This window comes from Phalacrocorax carbo, chromosome 1, assembly GCF_963921805.1.
Source record: "Phalacrocorax carbo chromosome 1, bPhaCar2.1, whole genome shotgun sequence".
Lineage (NCBI taxonomy): Eukaryota > Metazoa > Chordata > Aves > Suliformes > Phalacrocoracidae > Phalacrocorax > Phalacrocorax carbo.
The window spans coordinates 120,880,693-120,887,267 of NC_087513.1; positions in this window are offsets into that span (position 1 = coordinate 120,880,693).

Here is a 6,575-nt window from a genome sequence, read left to right on the forward strand (position 1 = left end):
GTTCATCTTAAAATGCGAATGTTTACTTCTCAGCGGTGTAACTCAGCTTTGCCAATGGGATTTTGGAGAGACTTTAGAGGACTAAAGCTTATCCCTTGGCCAGCGATCCCTTCTGCCTGGCTTTGGCCCAGGACAACTCTTTTCTTGTCCCAGTTAGAAAATCGCCTTGCCCTAGGGGGAGAGATATTTTCATTGCTTTCCTCATAATGCGGTGCCCTGAGAACACACGTAATGAGATAACATTGTGTTAGCATTAAAAAAATGCCCCTAATTCCTGTTACTGCAAATCTGTGACAACCCACCGGTGAGTGCGTGCTCTTTGGAAAAGAACAGCACTGACCCTTGCTTGGGAGCATGAGCCCAGCTCATATCACCAGCCATTGAAAGCTGGGATCAACTAGTGCTTCTTGAGTTGCCAGTGCAGGGAGGACCCCTACCAGCTGTTTCTGCCTTTGATGATCCAGGCTTGGCACTGCTGAGGTCTGCTAGTGCGGTCACGGGCGGTTGCCTGTTGATCACCACCTCCTTCTTGCTTGGGAGGGGCTGCAGTATGTGGCCACGGGTGAGTGCTGAGCAAAGCACATTGCTGTCATTTCATGTTTGGCACGGGTCACTTAATCCAGGTGTTTATGGGCACAAATATCACGTGGAACAGCCCAGAGATTCCTCTGGCTCAAGGTCACAGGCATGGTCAGCTGAGTTAAGGTCTGTGAGTTTAACCACACTAACAGCAGAGCTTGTCTTTTCTCTGAAGAAGGGCAGAAGTTACGGCGAGCTGATTTTTTAAGTAAAGAAGCCCCTGCTCACCATGCTGCCCTGCTGCTGTTGAGCTGTGCAACAGTATGTCTGGCTGAAGCAACTGGGAGGAAATATTTCCAATTTAAAAACACCTGTGCTCAGAAACGTTCAAGCTTATTATTCCCCACCAAAATCGAAGCGGACAAAATATATGCATTTGGGCTTCCCAAGTGAAATGTTGGGAAAGTCACCCCACCCTAAGCATGTGTACAATTGCAAGTGGAGGCTGGTGGCTCCCAGTCAAAACCCAGCTCCCAGTATAAAGCCAGGGATGGGCCACCCTGAGGGCTTCTGCCACTGACTCTGGAGTCACTGTACAGGCTGGGTGGCCACACACTGCTGGAGTGGGGCCAGAGCCCCAAGCCCCAGGTCTCTGCCAGGTCTTCTGCCTACCCTTTGCTAAGGCGAGCCTTTCAAGGTAACATGGGCAAGAAGTTTTGCTGGATAGAGGTGAAAGTCCTCAGGATTTGGCTTCCTTGAGAGAGAGAGAAATTCCTTTTCATTGTGTTCCTACCCAGGATCCTCTTACTTGTCTAAAGAAGGTATTTGAAACAAATGAGGGTTCCTGCTTTGCTTCAACTAGCTGACACATCTCATCCTCCCCAGGGAACTGTGCTGGCCCTCCTGCAGCGAGCTGGGCTGTGGCCTCCTTCCCAGCCGTGCTTTTAACTAGGGCCACAAATTGCTGGAAGCCTTTATAAGGATTCCCATGAAGAATAAATCAAAACAACAGAATCAGACTGAAAATTAATTGCTTTTCCATCTGTTGAAAGTTAAAAAATACCCAACACCCCCTTTCATCAATCAGTGTTTTCTATCTGCTTTTGACCCTCACCTGGTTTATTTAAAAATAAAACACAGGCAAGTGTTTTGATTATTGTTGAGGAACTATTAATTCAAGGAAATGTTTGCAGTGGCAGGAAATTTAAGTCAAGTAATATTTAATTGTGGAGTAGTGCTGGGAGCAGTGGGAGCATCTACAGCGCTGGTGGTGTGGGACACGATGTCTGTGACACCCTCCCCTGCCTCTGGGGTGAGCTTCACCCTGATCCAGCACAGACTGGGAGATAGCAGGAGGGGAAGGAGTTGTCCATGAAACACCCAGTTATTCCTGCTTTCCATCAAGCCATAAATCCCATGGAAAAAGGTCCTTTTCTAGCTGATTTGGGGTCGTTGCTCTGGTCCAAAAGAGAACAGGGAGACACATGGGAGAGTGCCCCACTGCTCCACAGCTTTATACAGGATGAGAGCATTTTCTGATGTGCAAAAGGATTTTGACATGAGCTGTGTTTCCCCAGGGGGTGTCTGAAAGCAAGTGATTCCTCAGATTTTCTCTGCTAATGTCTGATATATGGTGCTAGTAGATCCAGATGGCAAACACTGCAGTTCAAGGTAGGATCGGAATCTAGGAACTGGAGGAGCAGATTGATCCACTTCATCAATATTATAATGACAGAGGTTGTTTGGGTGACTCAGGCCTGACTCAGATGCCACCACCATCGTCAATAGTTAGGGATATTCAGATCAACGCAATAGGACCATCTTCAAATCTCATTTCCATGTCCTGAGATAGATTGCTCTATCACAAAACCCAGATTCCTAGCTCTGTAGTGCCTGGGGAGACAAAAAGCAGTTAGGAGTTACCCTCAAATGCTCTCTCAACTCACAGCCTGGCATAGATGGAATAAAGTAAGAGGAGTAGTAATAGTTATAGCAATAGTATAAGTAATGATATAAATGGCAACAACAACAACAATAATAATAGAGTTGAGGGGGAAAAATCAATCTCTTTAACCTAAGAAATGCAGTTTCTGCCTAGAGCAATCTGAAATCTTGCTTATACAAAACTGCAAGGTATCTGTTAATTTAAGTGCTCCAGTGCGAACAGAAACCAAGTGAGAAGAAAAGCAAGCAGGCAAGCAAGGCAGAGCAGGAGTTGATGCGACAGCAAAGATTGAACAGATTTTAATTTACCTAGACAGCTCTGACATGCCTGCCTGCCCAAAGGATGCTGTAACTAATGGGTTGGGTGGCACACTGGGCTCTCAGCCTGGTGAAGCAGCACACGTCCCTCCCCTGGGAGAAACCCCGCATCTACCCCAGAGCACGGTCAAGCATCTGCAGGGCCAGGCAGCTCAGCGGGGTGAACAGCAGGGGAGGAATGAGGGGTGTGAAAGGAGGGACTGGGTGCTCTCAGGCTGGAGGAAGCTGAGGAACAGCACTCTGCCAAGGTGACCCATGAGGTCTAAGCCTGGTTCAAGCTCATCACACTGACTGCCAGAGCAGAGCAGGACCAGCTGCTGGTCTCCCACCTTCACGTGCCAGAAACTCCTGCAAGACCAATGTGGTGCAGGTTAGGGTTTTAACGAGGTAAATAGCAATGTCCATAAGGGCCAGGAGAAACATGGGCCTGCAGGACTGCAGATACCAAAACTCACAGCGGTAGCTTTCCCAGCTCTTCCATCACTGGCCCTATTTATCTGTGCGCTCTGGTCAGCACCAAACCAGGAGGCAGCAAGGACCCTCCATTCCCCCTGGGAACACCTCTGCTTCTGAGCATGGCCCTGGAGGAGATGTTCAGGCTGAGTTGAGGCACAGATACCCTCTATTCAAAGGCTCTCAGAGAACTTAGATGCCATGGTCTTCCACTAGCCTACTTTACTCACTCAGCTTCCCTCCTTCCCGCCCCCCCCCAGCTATAATTAGCACTGAGCACAGACATGGAAAGACACTCCAGACAAATTCTTGTGCAATCCACAAATCTCTACCTGGGCTGATTGCTCAAGTTGCTTTATTAGCATTACACCTGCTTTAAGAGCCAACACCGCCAAATTAGATGGAAAAACATGCAAATGCTGTGTAGTTTTCTGGCAAATTAGCATGCTTCCTGCACAAAGGTGAAGATTACTTGGAGGGAGAGAAGTACTAACATCATTTGGCTAATTATTCATGCAAGTAAACTAGGAGAAAGGATGACTGAAAAAAAGACCTATGTATCAATTCAATCCTATAGACTAACTGCCATAAGGGTGGCACAAACAGTAGCTCTTCTGTATGGCCACTGGTACCAGTGAGGAGGCTGCTTGCCTCCAGATGGCTAAAGAGACCGTTTTAGTTTTTTGCTTTAATAAACAAAAGGAAGTCTTTGGCTGTTTCTGGTGGAAAGGGAGGCCTGAGACTCCAGTGATACACACAAAAATGATGTTAAGAGAAAGAGGGTAGCATCAGGAATGCTAATAGTGGGACATGACAGATCTACACTTGCCTGAGTGACCACGAACTTTAACCCTTTGAGTGTGTATCCTATACATTTAAAGATGTGAAGTGCTGTGGGAAAAAAATCATAGGTACTCACAGAAATAAGTCTGTTTCGTAAAGTGTATGTAGTAGGCTGTACAGGCAGCCTTCACCCCGCCTACCTTCAGAGTGTTTGGCTTTGCAATCTAAACAATGGTTTTTTTCATTGTTATTTGATTAAAAATTCCCAAGGTTTCTGTTGCTCTTTTTTTCCTTAAGGTAAAGTTAAGGTAAAGTTACAGTTTGTTAGAAGGAGAAAAGAAACATCAACTTTTGAGCAGTTGCCATCCTGGTGAAACTCAACAAACATCTCAGCTGCTTGCTGCAGCGCTGGGATCTCCTGCTCCTCTTTCCCAAATGAATGGCACGCCCAGCCCCATTGACTTTTTGGGTGTCCCATCCCTCTGGGACGAGCAGCCTTCAGCTCTCCTGCCTCCGGGAGGGTCTCTGCTGTCCCCAGTGGTGCCATGTGCCCTCTAAATGCATGGGGCCATCTTTTCCCCATATGCCACGTTTTCAAAGGCAGCTCTCATCTGAAAGCTTTGATACCCTTCTTCTTAGAAAGTCACAGCTGGTTACCTTCAAACCATCTGATTTCTTTCTGTGAATAAATGCAGACATATAGTTCTGCTAGAAACTGAGTGTTGGAGGGTCCTCGCAGTTTCCTCCAGTGTCTTTTGGGGCATCCCAGTGGGCTCCTGCCTAGGGAGCAGCTTTGCTGCCATCCCCTGTGCCCCCCCTGTAGCTCCTGCTACACACCTACCGAGACGACCAGAGATGGGAGAGTGAGTGCGGAAGAAGCAACTGGTGTTGTTCCTCAAGGATGTGCTCCCTGAGATTATGCAGGCAGTGAGAAATAAGCGTGCCTAATGCCTGGGGCCAAACATATGGATCTCCTTCTCCCTTCAAGCAGAATGTTGTCCTACCTGGAAGTGGAGAGTGCTAGCCAAAAGAGCTGCCCGGTATACCTATTTAGAAATGACTACCCCTATGCTCCCCTTTGTTCAGGGTGAAGCAGTCTGACTTTTATCACTGAGTAATATTGCAGTCAGCTGTCTGAAAAGGCTCCCCTTTCTTTGGGATGGTCTCAATTTTCATGCCTGCTTGCTGGAGCCTTAAAAGCTTGTTTTCAGTTGTTTTTGCTTGCAAAGTGCAATTAGCACTTTGCGCACATTTGATCAGGTGCTAATTTAACTCAGGGGACAATTTACCTTTCTAAATATGTGCTAATAGTTCTCTTCAAGAAAAGAAAGAAAAAAAGGGGAGGGGGGCAGGATAGAGAGAAAGCACCAGACAGAATATTTTTAACTGGATCAAAATTATGACATTCATTTTCCAACCATCCCTGGCTGAGTCATGCAAATCGTCCCAAATAGGAGGATGTGCAGCAAGGACAGCAACAAGCAGCTCACAGAAGTCAGGGCTGGAAGATGCACCCAGAGCTCAGGGATCTGAACCTCCCAAACTTTTCCTGCCCCGCCACTTAGCACCTGGTGGCTTGGCCATAGCAGAGGCTTATGGGGCAGGCATCCCATTGCATCACCTAAACCCAAAATACAAAATTCTCCAAGAGACATTTATATACATTCCTTTTAACCCAAGGCATTCAATGGACATGCAAACCGTTTTACTGGGGCAGCTGAGAGGTCAGTAACACATCCTTAGTCTGGACAAGTGGGGCATAACAGTACGTTTTTCACCAGCCTTGCCAGGGAGGTGGTGTAACCAGCACTGCAGTCTCATCCTTTTCTTAAATGGCATTAAAAAAAAAATATTTATATGTATATAAAGACTCTGATCAAGTCTTGGCCATTAGTTGTTGAACCTTTGGTTCAAACAACATCTAGCATACAGAGGGGATTGTTTCTCACAGATGCTGCTCGGTATTATTTGGGAAAATAAAATCAGGTTTTAAAAAATAAAAGTGCTCTTGGAAGGAAGCTCCCCAAAATCTGAGGAGTGTTAACATCACTGGTCACTTTCCAGCTGTGGGCTGGGAAGACAAGCTCAAGAATAGTAGTTTTCATGTTTTTTTCCTTCCTCTATTTTTAATTTGGTATAGCTCAAGCATGGGTGGCTTCATAATTTCCTTGAAAACATGGAGCCTCCTGGACAAGGCAAGGCTATCTAGGATTATGTGACAGGGACCATATCCTGTCATGGAGCTCATGAAGATCTCTCATGAAGATCCAAAATACAAAGCGATGCCTGCAGGCATGACATCCCTAGGCACCAGAGGCAGAGAGATGCTGTGGCAGTGCAGGGAGCATCCTGGGATCTGCGGGGACTGGTGAGTCCTGCCAGAGAGTGGGAAGTGTGGTGGGGCAAGGTCACCTCTCACTGGGTGATAACACCCTTTGGAGGCTGTGCGACTCTGCTCAGGTTGGAGTACCTCTTCAGTTGTCATTTTAGAGGGCAGCAGTGGAAAAAGTGAGTGTGTTTTCCTTTTGCAAAACTTCTACCCATCCCACAAAAGTATT